The sequence below is a fragment of the Balaenoptera musculus genome, chromosome 6 (assembly GCF_009873245.2).
Source record: "Balaenoptera musculus isolate JJ_BM4_2016_0621 chromosome 6, mBalMus1.pri.v3, whole genome shotgun sequence".
NCBI lineage: Eukaryota > Metazoa > Chordata > Mammalia > Artiodactyla > Balaenopteridae > Balaenoptera > Balaenoptera musculus.
The window spans coordinates 45811797-45830092 of NC_045790.1; the positions used below are offsets into that span (position 1 = coordinate 45811797).

Consider the following 18296-nt stretch of genomic DNA (forward strand, 5'->3'; position numbering starts at 1 on the left):
TTCTTAAGATACCTTTAGTTGGGTTTCCGTAAATTGCAGCCAAAGAATTCTAACTTATAGAACTGACTTTGTGACAGACACAGGGCTAAGATTTGAGTAAATATTACATCTTATAGTTCTCAAATGAGCCCATTATAGACAAGGAAACTGCGACTCAGACAGCTCTCTGCTGCATTGTTACCCTATTAAAAAGGCATCAAAGAGTGGTGGTTATTGTATGGGTATATAATGGGGAAGGTGTATCAGTTGTTTACCCTCATGATGGAGAGGCTGACTAGGACCTGTGGTTCGATGCCTCTGCCCAGCATCACTAGAGGGTAAGTACCACATAACACTCACCAAGGAAAAAATCAAAATTCAAAATTTAAAGTATGGTTTTTACTGAAAGAATATCACTTTTGCATCATTGTAAATTCAAAAAATTGTAAGTTGAATTGTGAATTGGGGACCATCTAAAGTACTTTCAAAAAAAAAAAAAAAAAAAAGAGTGGTGGTTAGAGGATGCTCTGGAGACAGACCAACTGGGTAAAAACTCTGGCTTTATTACTTACTAGCTGGACAACTTTGGGCTGGTTACTTAACCTCTCTGGGACTTCATTTCCTCACCTGAAAAGGAGGGGTATTAATAGGACCAACTTCATAACATAATGTGAGGACTTAATTACAATTATATGTAAAGCACTTAGCTCGTACTGTGAACTCTGTAAATATTAGCTGTTATTTTCAGAAAGGCCTATCCTAATGCCCTTTATAAAACTTTGTCATTCTCTGACCCTCTCATCCAGTTTTATTTTTCTTCTTAGATTTATCGCACTTGACATCACAATTTTTTTATTTACCTGTTTTGTTATTCATCCTTAACTGGAATGTAAGCTTTTGTTTGCTGCTTATCCTCAGCACCTAAAAAAGTACCTTAAAAAGTAGCTGAGGGCTTCCCTGGTGGCTCAGTTGTTGAGAATCTGCCTGCCAATGCAGGAGACACGGGTTCGAGCCCTGGTCTGGGAGGATCCCACATGCCGCGGAGCAACTAGGCCCGTGAGCCACAACTACTGAGCCTGCGCGTCTGGAGCCTGTGCTCCGCAACAAGAGAGGCCGTGATAATGAGAGGCCCGCGCACCGCAATGAAGAGTGGCCCCCACTTGCCGCAACTAGAGAAAGCCCTCACACAGAAACGAAGACCCAACACAGCCAAAAATAAATAAATAAAATAAATAAATTTTTTAAAAAATGAAAAAGAAGAGCCCACTCTTCAAAAAAAAAAAAAAAAAAAGTAGCCGAGATATATAGTAAGTGCTCAGTAACCATTTGAAGAATGAATAAATGAACTTGTCAAGGTCTTATAGCTAATTAGCAGCCAAGCTGAATGGGATTCCAGTTTAGGGCTGTCTGGCTCCAAGTCAAGCACTTTCAAATATAATATAACCAGAAATTTCCAAATTTGTAGGTTATTAATGTGTAAAGTGTATCATTTTAAGTATGAAAATACTGCAACAAGAAACAGTGTGGTATAAAAATAAGAATGCAGAGCCTGGAGACATGGGGTCTTACTAGTTATTAGCTCTGTGACCATGGGTAACTCATTACATCTCACTGGACTTTATTTCCTCATCTGTAAAATGAGAAGATTAAATAAAATTATTTCTATGATTTCCTCGGTTCAGTTTTTCTCTGATTCTATTCCAAAGAATTAAATGAACCGAATTCATTAGCAAATGATTTTTGTACCATGGTATATTTTGTATTCAAAGCATTTCTCTCTGTATTTTTTCCTTCTACAGTGAATAAAAGGGAAAGTTATAAAAGAAATTACAAAAATCGCCCTCTAAAATCTAAGTTATTCCAGAGAAATCATTTTTTGTGTATTTGGCTGTGATGACAAGGCCCAAATTGCAAATGAGTATTGTCACTGGTGACAGAGAGAAGTGTCTGGGGACAAAGCCAAGTAGAAATCTAACCTCCCAAATTTCACCAGTCTTCTGCTCTCTCCACTAAACGACTCTAACTTTTAACATCTTTAACATAAAAGGAAACACTGTCAACCATTGTTTACCTAGGTTAAGTGTGTTCACCACCTAGAAGTGAAGTTAGTGAGGAATCCCAGCTTACATTTCTGTATTCTTAGCCAGTTTCTAGTATAGGGCGAGATTCATATTAGATGCCACTGAGTAAGTACTAATGAATTGTTCTCATCTCCGGAATTCCATTTAGACTACCATTTGTGCACCTGTTCCCAGTCTCCTTCATTCTACTTTCCATGATGTTTCATTCTCTTTCTTTCTGCTTTGCCTTTTTCCTTATGTGCGGCACTAAGCAAATTCACTCCTTTAGTCCGGACCAGGGACCCCCTCTCAGGTTTCTCAGGATCCTCTATTGATGGCAGCACTGTTTTAAATTCTGATTTTTCTGAAGGAAAACATTTATCTTCAAGATTTTGTGGGGAGGGATGGCTTGAGTGTTGGTGGTGGTAAAGAGATAAATACTGAACAACAGAATATGAAATGCAATACTATTTAAACAGATTTGATTTTAAGTTCCATTTTCCAGTCCATTACTTGGGTTTTCTTCCATTCTCTTGTTTTGCCATTGAAAAGCTAGGCAATCCTCTCATTCCCTCATTTCATATCAGCAAAAGGTTTATTCCTCCAAAAATAACAGCAGGAGGCCAGCATATATATTTGGTACAAATATGAAGTGATATTTTGATCATATATGATAAAAATTATCCCTGAACAACAGAAATGAAAATGGAAAAGTATCCCAATTATGAGAACTTAGAATCCAGGATAATTTCTAAAAGATTTAAATATGTGAAGAAATAGAGGCAAATGATATTTTTCCACACACAGAAATCCCATTTTGGTAAGGGTTTGGCATTAGATAGTTTGGGTGCATTCCATCTCCAGTTTTCCATGATTATAAGATTAGAGCTCTTTAACATTGAACTTGTACTATAAATGTGTCTTAAAGGATTATATTTAAAATAAGATGACAAGACAAAGTGTGAGAACATATTTCTGAGAAGGCATTTAGCTTAGAAAACCAGAAATTGTATACCAGTAGAGAAAAAGAATGATGTCTTATCAATTGGCAAGCTATACTTTTCCTAAATGCCAAAGACATCAATATCTTAACAAGTAAAGAATGTATTAAGAGTTGGTTAACTAATATCAAGTCAGTGATTTAATCTATTTTGAGAAAGCATTATATTCCAAGATACTAAAAAAAGTACAAAAATCACTAACATTCATTATGTATCAATAATTACTTTTCATTTTTTATTTTTACTTTCCATTTTTTATTGCTCAGCTGCATTTAAATATAGTGAGAAAATTAGAATTAATTTGGTTAGGAGGATTTCATTTCAGAAACACTCTTCCTTTCTCTTCACAAGTTTTAACTATGGGCCAAGACCAAAAATTGTTCCTTTAGAAATTGCATATAATTTAATCACCATATATCCAATTTTCTCTTTAAATTCTTTTGGAGGCATGATGGGTATTTATACACAATCACAATTTCAAGAGCTTAAACACAAGAAAATAAGAAATGTTACAACAAGCTAGTGGATACTTTCAGCCCAGTGCTTTGCCTCTTTTAGTGGTGTTCCTGTTGTTTTTCTTAAAACTCGAACTCCCCACCAAATATCTCTAGGTTCCATTATAGCCCACTTTAGATTTATGAATCCAGTTATATCACTTTTGAATCTATGTCATTTTCCAGGCAGCACCTACTGAAGTTTTTAAACTTTTGCAAGTTTACAACCTTATATATAAAGAAAGACACCTTTCCACCTGTCTTAAAAACTAGAGTAAAAGCTGGTTTGCCCTAGTATTCAGTAAAAGTGCTTTTATTCAGCATTCTGTTAACAAGAATTCATTAACAAGCATTTATGGCCATGCATAGTACCAAAATATTTAATTGTCAAAATGACACCTCTGTGGCATTTAACATTTGAAAAGAGATAAATTATTGTTAACATAAACAAATCGTTCTATATCTTTGAAAACTGGTGACTTTTATATATATTATAATTATTCTTATCACACTGACTTTATCCACAAATGGACTTTTTTTCTGTCCTTTCTCAAGTTTCATGGATTCTGGGATTCAGAGACCAAGTCCATACCCTTTGTTGTTTTATAAATATCAGTTGTCTTGGACTTCCCGGGTGGCGCAGTGGTTAAGAATCTGCCTACCAATGCAGGGCACATGAATTCGAGGCCTGGTCCAGGAAGATCCCACATGCTGCGGAGCAACTAAGCCCGTGCGCCACAACTACTGAGCCTGCGCTCTAGAGCCCGGGAGCCACAACTACTGAAGCCCGCGCGCCTAGAGCCTGTGCTCCGCAACAAGAGAAGCCACCACGATGAGAAGCACTCGCACCACAACAAAGAGTAGCCCCCGCTCGCTGCAGCAAGAGAAAGCCCGCGTGCAGCAACGAAGACCCAATGCAGCCAAAAATAAATAAAATAAAATAAATAAATTAAAAAAAAAAATCATCTTGCTGATCCTACTATTCCCTCCCCTTATCTTCTTAGATCTATCTTTTTATACCAGATCTATCTTTTGAAAACTGTATGCCTGTTATATAAACTGTGTGCATGCATACCTACACATGCACACACACACATATTTTCATCTTTATATTTTTCTGATAAAAGTTTTTATTTTCTATTTTTCCTCTATGTCTTGCTTTTATTTCCTATTTCTGTTTCATGTCAAGTTTCCCATTCTGTTTAAGGAAGTCATCAGAAGTGATTAAAGTGATCTGTACTTTAGGGAAAAGGGTGAAAAAAAAAACTATTGGAGAGAGCAGAGGATAAACCTGCCATGCAAGGACAGTCCACTTTTTAAGAGTGAATACTCATATACACAGTTAGAGGTTTAGCACTAGTTCTTAAGAGAAAGTAAAGGCAGGCAAATAAGATGGAGTCTTGTGTTGGGGCTAAACATACATTCTTTGGGGGGTGTATTGTTTTGGATGAAAAGGCTTAGATTGCTTTGAACTCACATTAGACAATAAAAGTTTATTTTGATCTTAGAAATACAGTATGTAATGAATTATACCTAGCCTTTTTAAGAAGCTTTGACATTTGTTTCATACATATTAGGACCCATTTCAACTTTAAAATCAATTCTGGTGAACAGTATCTTGTAACGTAATAGCTATATAGTGAATTTATGTATATATTGCATCTCAATTTTTTTCTTACAGTGATTTGTTCAATTAGTGGTAATGGAAGATGATACTGAGTATTGATTTCACAGACTTTAAGGAAACATGATTAATTTGTTAGCAAAGTTGAACCTATCAGTAGTTCCTTGAACTTAGGAGCTTTATCAGTTCAAATGCTGACTTTGTCACTTCCCCTATGTCATCTTAGTCAAGCTACCTAACCTGGTTGAGCCTCAGTTTCCACATTAAAATGGGGATTGTGATTTTACTTTGTAGGATTATTGTGAGAGTCACAAGTGAATGGATCTTGAACTCTGCTTGGAGGAAGGAACTCCATGATTAGTTTTTCCTCTTCAAATAAGCCAAAGAGATAGTGGGATAAAGTTTCAATGTATATTTCAGATGATAAAAACAGATTTTTAAAGGATTATGTTTTATATAAGCAATAACCATCTTTTTATAACTTCGGAGCAAACAGGATACGACAAATTCGTTATTTTTTTTATACTCCAGTTAGGAACAAAAGACAGTCTCCTGTATTATCGTTTTTCTTTTAAATTAAAGACATGTTCAATAGTCATTTTCACCCACAATTTCCATGGGTATGTAAATTGAATATTCAATGAAAAATTGCTAAGAAAAGGTTTTTAGCGAAGAAGTTTCCAAAAGTGAATAAGTGTCTTCAAATGACAAAGAGAAACCAAAGTATTCCATGATGTCACAGGATGGCTGCTTGTTCTGTTAAGTGTGACTTTGTTTTACTCCCACTCCCAGCTTTAACCTCCTTTTCCTTTATTTCCTCTTTTTGCCCAAAACCTAACTATAGACTAGGGTTGTTTATGTTAGATAAATAGAAATAATCATAACTTAATTTTAATTTGCCTCTTGATCATTTTGTTCAATAAGTTAGGGAATTTGATACTATTATAGAATAAAAATCTTGCTCCTGGCCGTATCTTCAGGACCTAGCAAAATGCCTGGCATATGGTAGGCACTCAGAAAAAAGAGATTGAATGTAGGGCTGACATGCATCTGGCATACACTGGTATGGCCAGGTTTGTTAAACACTGGTACAGCTCTGAACTAGCGATAAATAGCTATTATCCTGTGGTCCCTCCAGTGTCCCTCCTATATCCCTGGCCCCTTACCTGGAGACATCCCCCTAACCCTGGATTCAGCATTCATGGGTTAAGTCCTTATAGATGGTGCTTTCTAGACCTCACTCCAGAGCTCTGGTCACCCTCAGCTCCGGTTGGCCAGTGCTCATGCCATACTAGATATGATATATTTTTAATATTATCTTCAATTAAATCAATATTCTATGTGTTGATTTAGCAATATCTACTAGCCCTGATACAACAACAGGTGGGTAAAGTACCATATTCTGAGGAGGATAAGAGAGTAAAAGAGGAGGAAAGCTGAAAACGAAGGGAAGGTAGGAGGGTCAGGCAAGATGGGAAAGAAGCAGGAGGAAACCTAGGATAAGAAGCTCACCACCTGCAGGGATTTGTTTCACACAGTCACCTTTCTCATGTGCATTCCATCAATTCAAACTGTCTTCCCAGGATGGCAAGTGAAAACTCTTTGAAAAGTATATGGTACATGTCTAGAATCACAGCTATAATTACCGTTTGCAACGCTGACACCATTGTCTGACAAAATATTGTGCCAAACATTTCCCTTCTTTTGCCCTTTGTGTTGGCTTACTTTGGGTAAAATAACATTAGTCAGATTCATACCCAGCCTACGTGAAATCCTATTACAATGCACTCCAAGGTGGGGATCTAAATTGTTTCATTGTGCTGGGATTCCATTGTATTAAATATTGTTGAAAATCCGGTACTTGTGAATCTTTTGGTGTCTTGTTGAAAGGGTATTACCCACTGTAATTTAGAAAGCCTTAAAGAACCGCTGCAGAATGTGTGAATTGCTTTTGTTTGGATTAGAGCTGAGTTTTGCAAACTTTGCCTTGCTAAACTCCAGAAAAGTAAAAGTGGGTTCGATGGTCAAAACTATTTGGGAAGTACATGCATGCTAGAATATTGAAGGTTCTGAGAAGTCACGTATTTTTTTAAATTGTTTAACTTTTTTAAACCCAAGTTTTCTCAAACTTGTCTCTCAATTTTTTCATGGAACACCTAATGTGGGATAGTTAAGTTTGAGAAATGCAAATGCTAGAACAGAGTATCCATTCTTGGATTTGTAGAGGACCTGCCGTGCATTTGGAAATGGGCCAGGCTGGCAAAACAAAGACAAATAAGGCACAGTGTTGTCCCTGAAAGGCTAGAAGAGGAGATGCAATGCAAATGATATTACAGAGTTGTTTTGGTTTGTTTTTTAATTGTGGGAAAACAGGAGACAAAGCAACTGAGCAGGAAAGAAGGGAGGTTAGGACCATGTCTGGGAAAGCTTCCATGGTGATAAAATCTCGCTGTAAGAATATATTCGTGCAAATGTCAGGTATTGGAGGTTTACAAAATAGCCAGAAGGGGAAAAAAGACATCCTCTCACTATCCTCTTCTAAAATCATTTGAGATATATCCCAGCAACATAAATGCCTCCTACCTCAGGACACTGGGTATGTGTCGACACGTCTTCCTTAGGACAGGCAGCTCTCATTTCAGACAGTTTCATGGAGGGTGAGTGGTGGCCATAAAGATAATCTGCATTTTTTTTCCTTTCACACAGATACACACCCGCAATTTGGGTCTCAGTTGGACATCTGCTTAGATCCTAGCTCTCTTCCCATAGCTGGACAGGGATTTAGTGAATGTGCCAGGTTTCCCCGGCTATGAACTTGTTTTTTCTTGTATCCAACATGCACACTGGCATGGCCTTTATTAACTAGTCATTCAGTGGATGGGGAGTGGGAATAGATTGGAATCTTGATGTGGTTCCAAATGTTGCTGGCTTTTTCAGCCTTAAAACCAACAGCCCAAAGACATCTGAAGGTGTCTGATGTGTTCCATACACACCTAATATGCTAGGTGTGTAGCAGCACCATTACAGAGCTGAAGGGAAATGGAACTGGAGGTATGTGTGTGTCTCTCTCTTCACCCCACGCCCCCAACTCAGAAAAAGAGACGCTGTGCCCTCCACTCTACTAGTCAATTCATATACGTTATTTTGTTTAATTTTTACGACAACCATATGAGGTAGGTATTACAGTGTTTTTGCCATTTTTACTGGTGTGCAAACTGAGGAACAAAGGTGTTGGGGATTTATGCCAGGTAAGAGGTGGAGTGAGGAGTAAAACAGGAGATCTGCTTCATTCCAAAGCCTAAATGCATTTTCGCCTGCACCCACTACAACGCTAGAATAATGGGATGACTAACACATACTTTGTATCACTCTAAAATAATTCTAATTTAGTATGCTAAATTGATAAAAGTTCTTTACTTTAGGCAAGATGTATTAATACTTTCTTTTCCTAGAGAAAGTAGCTTACCATTACTTACATTGTTCAGAATGGTTCAAAACAGGGTTCATCATTTCTTTACTTTTCTCCTTTTCTCTAATAAATATATTCCCTGAAGTAATCAATCCAGTTCCTTTTGAATAAGAAGAGAATGGCTAGAATTTAGGGTGGTACTTGGAACTAACTCTTCAATGGCTGCCCTGTTACTATTGGGAGAGACGTACACACAAAGGGACAGGTTTTCCAGAATCTTTAGTTAGTTTAAGTTGACCCTTAAGTATTTAGCACTTTAGAAATAGTTTCATCACTGAAAATATTTTGTACAGACGGCTGACTGAAAGACAAAGCACTGATGCTGAGGTTTTTTATGGTACTGACAATATGCTGCCCATAATGAAACAAAAAGAATGAAAATTAAAATAAGCACTGTTTTCAAGCGGATATTTTTTTAAAACTTGACATCTGAGGACTGACACAATGAAATAAGATTTAGAGGAAAGTAAGATGTATCAGTGGTTCTTAAACAATTAGGGGCAGACCCTTTGAGAATTTGGTGAACACTAAGAGCTCTCGTTTTTTTTTTAAAAAAAAAATACAGTCACACTTTATATTCAGTGGATTTATCAGCCCCTGAAACTCACTTATAGACCCAACTAGGAGGCTTTGATGTGGTCCTGAAGACCTTGAAAAAAACAAAACAAAAGAAAAAATGTCCAGAAAGAAGAAGGGCAAAGGTGATACGATTTCTCAAGGTAACTTCGTGTCTCTATTAATCTATGATTTCAATGGCTCAGTTTTTAATGTTGCTCTAAAATCCTTGCCCCAAGAATCTTGTTTCCTATTTGAGGCCTTAATAAAAATTCCAGGAGTGACCTGAAGGTTTCTGCCTTTCCCCAGCAAGAAAAGCCAGGGAACCAAAACCACAGGATTGGAAATGTTTCTATCAACGCAGTTGTTTCTCTAGTTCAGTGTTTCCCAAATATCATTGTGCACACACGTCATCTGGGGATCTTCTTTAAATATTCTGGTTCAGTAGATCTGGGGGTGGGATCCAGGATTCTGCATTTCTAACAAATTCCCAGGTGATGCTGATTCTGTTAGTCTGTGGAGCATACCTATTGAGTAGTAAGCCTGGTAATGGATCCAATTCTTTATCTCTACTGCAAAGCACTTTGGAGCAGCACCTCCCATCTTCTTCTCCTATATAGCCTTGAGCTGCTCCATCTCACCACTCAACTAGAGCCCAAACCTATGCAAAGAGGAAGATATCACCAGGTGTTAGGTGAGAGAGAGTAAACTGACTTTTTTCCTTAGGATAACACTAATAGTGACCTGAGTTTTGTATTAAACAGTTCTCTATCTACTTCTGTGGTACTTAACAGAAGTACCTGTGTGTCTCGGTAAGATCTGAGGTGGATTACAAGTAATGTATATGAATGATTTATCTCTTTAAATTAGAGCAAATTTAAGATTATCCCTTTAAAATCATTTCTTTCACTTGCTTTCAAGAGAGGAGCAAGAGATGGAATCAGAGTTAGCAAGTACGGAGAATTACACTATCACAACTTAATAAATGATGCCAAGCCCATGTAAACCTGTATCATCAATGTGTGCGTTGGAGTTGAGAATCACCACTCTCCATTATAGGTACCACTGCCATCCTATGAGTCTTCACAATACGAATGCATCAAAGATAAACAAGGCCACTGATCAGAAAGATAGATTTATTTCTGAGCCAGAGATTAACTTTCTATACGTTAGCAACTCGTGAAACTTTTTTAGCAGCTTGGGTTATTGATTACACTTTCAATTAAGAAAAGTTTAGTAATAGTTCCTAAAATGGGGGTTGAACTGGCAACATTGAAAAATTATGGAAACTGATTTAGCATTTAATAAATGTATAATACTTATACCTAATGGCAATTGCACAATCCAAGAATATGTCACTTCATGTTCAAGGAATGGAAAACGTTACTTTCAATAAATGTTCTTATAAAAAACCATATAAGGAGCAAAAAAGGGTATTTTTTCATATTCAGTTTATTTCAATAATATAAATATTTCTTTCACTACTCCTACTTTATGGAAGTTAGGTGAAATAAAATGTGTTTTGACTAATTGTTTAAAGAAAATAACACTAGCATGCCAAATGACATTCCAAACTCAGCATAGAATAAAAGATATATGTCATATAACATTTTCAGCTTATTCCCGTTTTAACTACAATATTTACTTTGAAAAGCATGGCATTGTTTCTTTTAGAAATATTCATTTCCCCCTTTCTACATGCACCAAAAATGATTCACTACAGTTAGAACTCTTATCCAGAAAGTAGCAGGCATGAGATTGCAGCCACAAAAAACTACAGATGGAAGATAACTAAACTGTTAAAAAACTGTGTAAGGGCAAATGGGGAATCACAAATAATTTTCAATTTACTTTAATGTTTTACTTACCATTGTTATATTCTCTTATTTATTTCAATTTTTATCCTTAATTATGGAACATTTCAAAATGTCAGATATCCATATACCCACTATCTAGTTTTAACAGACATTAACTTTTGCATAGATATCTGTTCTTTTGTCTTTTTAGCAAGTTTTTTTTCACTAAAGAGAAAACAAAAGTATTTGTCATTGTTGCCAAAGAGGTGAGTCATTTAAACTGAAATTATCTGCTTACTTTGGTATAAAAGCTTATCAGAATTTTAAAGGATGACAGAAAGGCTTCTAACTAAGAAATTCTTTCCCATGCCTCTTGCACCACTTCAGTGTTCAAAAATAATACCAATAATAATCACCCAAATTCAAATTTGCTTATGGGGGAAATTTTTTTCTAAATAAATTAATTAAAAACAGAATAGAAAGTACATCTTGTACACTTTCTGTTAATGATTTGTTTCATAATTATTGTAAATATTTATTTTTGAAAAAGATATTTTAGTTCTTCTGCTCCCATTTGTCCTGTACTTCATTTGTGTGGGGAGGTGGGGGGTGGATGGGTATGATATACATGTGTGTATTTAAACTTGAAAGATTCTGTTCCACTCTCTTGTGAAAATCCTGGGTTGTCAGTGGATGTGTAATGTAAGGATGGGATAAGTAACACTGAACAGTTTTAAGGTACAGAAACTAGTAATAACTGAAACAATAAATTAATCTTTGCAAGTAATATATTTAGAAATTATTTAGGTGCTGGGAGAAATTTTGGCTTATTTGTTCATTTTTAGGTACAGCTAGAAAGTAAATAGTATTTCACCTTTCCCTTGCAGGTGAAGATTGAGGAGGAAATTCTCAAATTTCAGACAATGTTTTCATTATGATGGAGTAAAATGTGAACAAACAATTGTATGTGAAGTTCCCTGGGCCAGCCCTTTCGATAGTTTAAGTGAAAGATGCCTATGTGGTTTGCAGTGTGGGCCATTTATGGCTTTCTGTTAATCCTCGGTTTATTGTGACACTATGTGTTTGTCTCAGGGAAAATAGCTTGTTTGCCTCAAATTGAAGTCTAAAAGATAATTCTTTTTCTGTGAGCTTAAGATAGTTTTTGTTTGGGTTGATATTTACTATTTAAGGTTAATTATCCTTTCTTTAGCTTTTTTCTAGTCATGGTATTATGATACATAATTTTAGTTAAGCAATTGTATAATCTTTTCTGTAACATTATTCTAGGCTTCTGTATAGTTTAAAAATATGTTCCACAAATGAAATGCTTATGCTTGCTTATTCAGTATCTTTTCCTATAGGATTTGCATAAAGTCTTGCCTAGTGGAACTCACTTATAATGAAATCTTTTTCTTTTTACATATTATGTTTAAAACAGCTTTTTGAGTTAGATGATACTATGCTTTCCATGATAAAGTTAATGGGTTATTTTTTTTCACTTCAAAGAGTGCTTTTAATTTTGAGTTTTCTACGAACAAGTTGCACTAAATATATATATATATATATACACACATATAACATGTATATATATATTAAATATATTTAATATATTTAAAAGCACTTAGCTCTTTATAAGGTTCATAATCTTTTACATCTCAAGGCACAGTTTTCATAATTTGCAAAATATCTGACTTATCCTTTATACTGTGACTATAAATTTTGAAAACTTAATTTTCAAGAGCTACCAGGAATATTTTAATAGAAATAACCTTGTTAATTTTTGTTCTTTATTTCTTGGTCAAGATGGCTTGACATTTCTGTTCTTTAAAATAGAATTCATGAATTCAACCTGTTTTAAGCTGAAGTGCAGATGAGTTTCTTTGATTCCTATCTGTTTACTTAATACCATTAACCATTAAATACTACTGACCTCTCAACTCAAAGTATATACACTTAAGTGTAGGACTTGACAAATGGTATATAAACATATTTTATTCAACTGTATTTTATAAAGAAATTTTAAAATTTGAATCTTTCATATAGTTCTTGAGTTCAAGTGCTCATGCAAATCTAAGTTATGTAATACATCAACTGCATTTGATTTATCTTCCATAGTTGGCTAAGGAAAGGGGCCTTTAGGAAGTACCAACTCATTAGGGAACATCTGCTGAATATTTTTCATTTTGACTGAATAATTTTTTACATGGAGGTATATCTCACCATAAATAAAATACCACTATGAACTTTGCCTCGCTGACCTCCATCCCGTGGAGTTTTTCTTTGTGGGAATCAGACTGACCTTTGCCAAAAATTAACTACATTTTCACAGAAAATCTCCCCCGACCTCCGCCCCCATCCTACATCTAGGTGCAAGGCGCCATGCTCGGCTTTCAGAGGATATCGGTAAGTAGGACAGCAGATTTTCCACCTAGGTCATCTGGTGCGTTCTCTCTATGTACCGCTCAGTATTTGCTTGAAAACTTCCAGAGATGAGCAATTTATTATAGCCTTAAACTTCAAGGAATTTAAACCCAAGTGGAAAGGATTAGGGAAGCATAAATCCCTCTGCTTCTATACGATAGTACTGAATATGAATCCACAGAGTACAATAAAAGTAAGTACCGTCCTTGGAGACGGCCCGTTGCATTTCACAAATTGCTGTCACCCAAAGGCAGGGCCGGTAAAAAGGTTCAGAGAAGCCCCCGCAGTCCAAATGAGGGCGAAATCAAATCTGGACGCGGGTGGGCACCCGGGAAAATTGCACGGTAGAGACGGCATCTGAGACAGGCCTTGAGGCACCCACAGGGTTGCGAACACGGGAGAGGCCACTCCAGATGGAAGGCCCCCCTGCTTGTTCCAAAGATAGTTACACCAGGGGGCTCATGCAACCGGCCAGGTTTTTCGAAGACCCCTACAAATGCAGGGGTCCGACCTAGGAGGCGCTTCCGCTGTGCCTTTGGCTAAGTTTGGATTCGGAGAGTGCACGCGAGGAGCTCGGGCTCACGCAGGTGGGCACCCTCTCCCTTCCTTAGCTCCGACACTCTGCGAGACGCTCCCACCCGAAAAAGGCTGCCACGGCCACAGGAACTGTAGTGGCTGCCGCTCCCCTCAACAGATTCCGGCGCTCCAGAGCGGCGCCGCAGGGTAGAGACCTGGGTCCCGCCTCAGCCCGAGGGAGGAGGCGTAGCGCCCAGCTCACGCTTCGGGCTCGGGAAGCCTGTTCCCTCCCCCACCCTCCCGCGGCGGCGGCGGCGGCGGCGGCGGAGCGGCGGCGGCGGCGGCCGGAGCAGGGGACGGACGAGGGGCGGAGCCGGGGAGGAGCCGCGGCAGTGGCGGCCCAGGCGGCGGCAGGTGTGGACCGGGCGGAGGTGTGGGGCGTCCACTCCCGCCCGCGGTAGGCGGAGGCCGTGGCTCTGGGGCCGGGACGGCCTCCCTGGAGGTGCTTCGCGTGCGGCTTCGACCTGCGCACAACTTGGGGCGCGGCCCGGGACGCGCAGATTCCACGTTCGGCGCCCCGAGGAGAAAGACGCGCGGCCCCTGGCGCGGACCTGAGAGGAGAGGCGGCGGCCTGAGGGCGGCGGGGGCTGAGGGGCAGGCGGGATGGCCGCCCCTGCTTGGGCTCCCCGCCCCCGCCCCCCCCCCGCCCCCGCCCCGGGAGTCCGCGCGGCGCCTCAGCGCTCCAACCTGACCCGCAGGTAAGCGAGGAACGCGCGGGAAGCGGGGCAGGGGCGCTTCTCTCTCCGAGTTGAGAAGGGGCTTCGGGGCCTGGCACAAGGCCATCCGCGCCTGGGTCCGAGGGCCGCCGGCGCCGGCGGGCACCCGAGCGAGGATGCTGCGGCCGGGTCCGGCGCATCCCGGGCACGGCGGCCCTGGCTCTGCGCAGAACCGCCTCCTCCTCTTGCCCAAATAGCAGGTTGTTTCCGCTGGCAGGATCTCAAGTCCCAGGTCCGCTCTCTTCCCCTGAACCTCAAAGAAGGAACTGTGTGTGTCCAGGAGCGAGTTAGGGGAGAGAGCTTTCAACCAGTGATGTTTCATCAGAGCCCAATTTCTATTTAAAATTACTACCACTTTACAACTTGCTCTCTGCTTTCCCCTCTTAGAGTGAAGAGAAGTTAGGCGTGTGTTTTAAATCCCCTCCTGCTAGGATTAGAGTTTGTTTTCGCCACATACAGGTGGGAAAATGATGCGCTGTAAAATCCTGGTATTTCCAACAGTACTTCACTTAAAAGAGCCTGAGGTCCTACAGCGAGACAATGGCTGTCGTGAAAAACACGACAGAAATGTTCACTTAGCGCCGCTTTGGCAGGGGAGAAGTTAAGGAAAACTTGAGCGTAAAGTGACCCCTTAATCGGCTCTTGCAGGACCGTTTTTGTCGCTGCATAAGTGGTATTAGGACTCAGAATGACAGCTCAAGACCCACACTTGGGTTGGAGCTGAGACTGTCGCTGGACACCCCTCACCGCCCGGGGACCTCTAGTTTCTGGAGTCGGGCCTTTCAGCTTTCTTCAGTGAAATCGAGGCAGCTTTGAAGTGAATTAGGAAAATGATCCTATTTTTTTTTTCCTCTGGAGTTTATTACCTCTGCATTAAAATGTTTCTCTCATGGACACATGGACAGAAACATAAACAGTATTCTGTTTTATACTTTGTTTTAAATAAATGTTGCCTGAATTGGTACAAATTTGATTTAAAATTGACAACCAAGTTTAGGTTTATTTGTTGTGGAGTTTTGTGTTTGGTTGGGGAAGGGACTGACTTTTAAGTTATTTTTCAAGTCTAATACTGGTTATTTTTCATTCTCTCCAGACATTAATCCTTAAGTGAAGGCCTTTGTCTTGATTTTAAGGAACAAATGTAAAAATAACAGTGGTTTAAGCCTGTGCATAAGAACTATAACTGCCCCCCCTTTTTTTCTTAATTTGTGATAAAGCCTCATGAAAGTTGGGCACTTCCCCAAACGTAGGATGTAAAAAAACCTCTTAAATTGAATTTTAGGCTCTCAAATGAAAGTTTTTTATTTGTGTTTATCTTCATAGAGTTATCAGACTTTATGGAATTATCAGCATGTGATGTTTATTCTTTATTTATGCCATATTAGGACTTTATTGTACATGAGGATATTGCTTCCATGATAGGTAAATGTAGGAAAAATCAAGAAGCTCCTTTAAAAAGTACAGTTATTCACTGGGTGAAGTTTTATAACTCGGAAGAGCCTGCATCAGGGACAAAGCTTTGACTGAGAATATGAACTACTGTCTCTTTTTGAAATTTTAAATAGATGATTAAGAAGGGAGGTATAAAATGCTTTTATACTTGAGCATTTTTTAAAAATGCAAGTGGGAAGAAAACTTAAGGATACTATTTTTGTACAAAGTAATAACTAGATAACTATTCTAGAAGCTATAAAACGCTTGAGGAATTAAAATTAAAAGGTAGCATAAAATTATGTATTGTACTTTTAGAATTTTAATGAGAGTGCACACTTGTAAATCTCAAATCCTCAAGTGAACGGTATTAAACTGAATGAAATAGAAGAATTTTTCTGCATATGATTTTTTTCTCAGATTAAAAAATATTTATCTTGGTTTGCCTTAAAATTGTAGTTAAATTTTGTGGGTAGTTATTTGGGATAATTCAGAGTACTTTAAATCATTTACATTGACAATTTTCTTTATTAATACATTTGTAAGATGTCTTTTGCTTAGGACATTGACACTTAATGACAGTAGGTATTATTAAAATTTTTACGTAATTACCACAGTTTTTCTTCATTTAATGTATCTAAGTAGTTTTAACGTATAAACACCGTGAGGTCTCAACAAATTTAAGCTGTAAGAAAAAAATAGATTAAATTCTTGATTACTAACATTTCAGGGATGAAATCTAGCTTTAAGACCAAATGGCTTTTTGAAGACATTTTAGAATACATATAATGGTATGATTTTTAGAGAATAATATTTTAGAGAATAATATTTTTATAGTTCTTTTCTAATTTTTTGAAATCTTAAAGTAAATTAACAAAAGAATCAAAAATTATGTTTTAACAGTTTCTTGATGTATTTTACAGATTGTTTCCTTAGGAGTAATCTCCCAAGTGTTTCAAACATTTGTATGAGAGCAAGAAAGGTTTTTTTTTTTATTAAAATGTATTTCTATAGACTAGAAAAAAAACTTGTTGAATCTAGAGTAGGTCAGTCTTAAATAAGAAACAATGAAATGTGATCTTTGTATTCTGAAATGTATCTTCACTGAGGACTTTTTAACTTTGTCCTCTTTTTAAAAACGTGTATAAAAAGTAAATCAGTTGTTGCATTGGTACGGTATAAGTGCTTTAATGTGCTTACTTTATTCATGGATATTGAGACTTTTTTCTCCACATCTTATGTGAGGAGTCCAGGAAATTATCAAAATAATTTTGAAGAGGATTGAGATGAAGGGGAAGAAATTCAAACATGATTATGGTGTGCATGTGTGTTGGCTTGCATCAAGGAAAGGGTGAAAAAGAAGAGCTTGGGATCAAAATTTATACACATTAATGAGATTCCCTAATACTTTCTTCTTTATTGTATAATTGCCTTTTTAGCCAATATGTGGTTTTTGAGTGTATTAAAATACACAGTGGACAACAGAAAAAATAAATCTCCTTTGAAAATACTTAATCATGGCTTTATCAAATATGCAACCTACTGTATACTACCTGTATACCACTTTCCAAGCCATTCAACATTTGAGACCAATTTATAAATTAAACGTATTATAAAAGTTAATTAAATAAGTAATTTCCATTTTGAGAGAAATTCCTCTTTTGAGGGACTATTTTTTAACATCACAAATAGCACCAATCCTTTGATTAAAATAAGAATGGTTATATTAATTACAAATTATACTTTTAGCAAGGGGAAATGCAATTTTTACTGGCCTTGGGGGCATTCATGCTAAGTAGTTTGTGGCCCAGTTTCCATTTCTCTAATCTGCCCTGCCTCTTACAAAGGACTGGTACTGAGAGAGGTGAAAGACTGTGAGGAGAAAATTAATAAAACCAGCTATATGGGCTGAGCATAGTTCTGCCTGGTAAGCCTATGTCCACATGAATTCAGAACCAAAAGAGGAATTCTGAGAGTCAGATTCCCCAGCACCCTTTTACGCTAATTCCAGTGGCAGGGAAGGGAGTAGTCGTCTTCTGCCATTTGCAAAGCCAACTTCACATCCACAGCAAATCAAACCCATGAAATCTTTTAGTCTTGTCCAGTTCATTTCTACTTCCTTGCCAAGGGCATAACAGCTGAGGTTAAAAGACATACTCAAACGGGAAAATTAG

General features: G+C 37.9%; 1 long non-coding RNA gene across 1 annotated transcript in view; it reads left to right on the forward strand.

Moving 5' to 3' along the window:
• The first annotated feature begins 14297 nt into the window (after positions 1 to 14297).
• The window catches only part of LOC118897136, a 68007-nt gene continuing 64008 nt past the window's right edge, over positions 14298 to 18296 (forward strand). Inside the window, exon 1 of the long non-coding RNA XR_005020348.1 lies at positions 14298 to 14673. This is a non-coding gene — a long non-coding RNA (uncharacterized LOC118897136). The remainder of the gene's footprint in view (positions 14674 to 18296) is intronic.